This window comes from Nanorana parkeri, unplaced genomic scaffold (assembly GCF_000935625.1).
Source record: "Nanorana parkeri isolate BGI_ZX_2015 unplaced genomic scaffold, ASM93562v1 scaffold575, whole genome shotgun sequence".
Lineage (NCBI taxonomy): Eukaryota > Metazoa > Chordata > Amphibia > Anura > Dicroglossidae > Nanorana > Nanorana parkeri.
This window is the reverse complement of record NW_017306843.1, coordinates 850694-852432: the sequence shown is the minus strand read 5'-3', so window position 1 is coordinate 852432 and position 1739 is coordinate 850694. Positions and strand designations below refer to the sequence as shown.

General features: G+C 45.2%; 1 protein-coding gene across 2 annotated transcripts in view; it reads left to right on the top strand.

Annotated features, from left to right (window-relative positions):
• The window catches only part of TMEM56 (transmembrane protein 56), a 63740-nt gene that overhangs the window by 10084 nt on the left and 51917 nt on the right, over window positions 1-1739 (top strand). The gene's annotated exons all lie outside the window — the stretch shown is intronic.

Sequence of the window (1739 nt, the reverse complement as noted above, 5' to 3'; positions counted from 1 at the left end):
TATATATATATATATATATATATACACACATACCTAAACACTAAAACCTCATAGAAGCTTTAACAGGTGTAGTTCCAGTAACGTTCAATATTTTTAAATCTGCAGGTTTTATTAAATTAATATTTGTTGCTGCAAGGGTTAATTCACACCATCCTGTCTGCGTTATGCACCGTATAACACAAGTGCTTTGTGAAGGGCGCTGCGGTGTGTTGTTATAACACATTGCATTGGTTATGTTTTTCTTCTTTTAAACTTTATTGAAATGTCATAAAAGTGACATTTTATTCAACTCTATGCATTGCAACACATTGCAGTGACATGCGGTGCAGTATGTCACAGAGCGTTCCACCGCAACTGAGTGGTATCAGCAAGGCACATTGAAGACATTTGTTGTTGATCTGCCCTTCTGTTGAGCCTGCGTTGATCAATGAGAGAGCCCTAAAGGACCTTGTTTGGGCACTTCCTGTTATAGGCTGACAACGCTGTGTCCTTGTCTCCCAATTGTACTCTTGTGTAGTCACCCTGTCACATGGGCGTCCAAAGGAGACAATATGTGGCTGTCCCAACACACATTACACAGGCATGGTCCACTGTTGTCAGGCACTTTCGTGCATGACCACAAGCTCTCAGCCACCTTTTACTTTTTCACCTTCATTGCAAAAAAAAATGCATAGCGCATGAAAAATACATTAACACAAAAAAAAACAAACATGCAGACACACATGTGTGAACAGATGCAAAATAATTTTTAATAAATGCTTAACTGGAATACATTTAAAAAAAATATTTTCCTCAGTGAACGTAAAAAAAAAGTTTACTTTTAAGGCCTCATTCAGACAGCGTAGAGTGATCTGTGCGGCATGCACGACCGCATTGGGCCGCTCCTAGGAAGGACAGGTGCTGCGTGTGATTGTACACAAAGCCTGTTCTTCCCTATGGGAGGACGCGGCCGTACGCTCACCCGAGCTCCATATTCGTGTGGGTGCCCGTACTCTGACACAGACCAGATGGATCCTGTGTGCGCCTGAGCACAGACACCCACACGGATGTGCAGCTCGGGTGTGCATACGACACCATATGTATAGGGAAGAACGGGCTGTTAGATACAATCACACTCTCTGGTGAGCTTCTCTCGGCCGCCTCACAAATCAAAAGCTTTTTCCAGCAACCTTTTACTCCCAACTCTGTCCAAACTGCAGCTCTCTCAGAGGACTCTCTGAGGCCCGGTTCACACCTGGGTGTTTTACAGCGCGTTCCTACGCGCTGTAAAACGCTCAACATGTGAAAACCAATGATTGCCTATGGGCATGGTTCCCACCTGGGCGTTTTACAGTGCGTAGGAACGCGCTGCAAAACGCCCTACGCTCAAAGAAGTACAGGAGCTTCTTTTGGGCGTATTTGCCGTGTGTATACATTAGGATACAGCCGGATAGCCCTCTGAAACGCGCGTTTGTCGCGCGTTTCTTTTAATGCAAATCGCAGTAAAAACACGCGGCCCGAAACACGCGGCAAACGCGCATATTCTGTACGCCTAGGTGTGAACCCAGCGCGAGTCCCAGGCCAGAGCCCCATCATGCTCCAGCCTTCTCCTTTTATCTCACCTGGATAATCAATAATGAAGGTGAGAGACAAAATCCGAACTGGATTACACAGACCCAAAGTCTACCCGAAAAATGAAAACCCGGTGTGGATACAAGCTAGTCTTGCACATATGAGAGAAATCGAGGGGAAATATATTG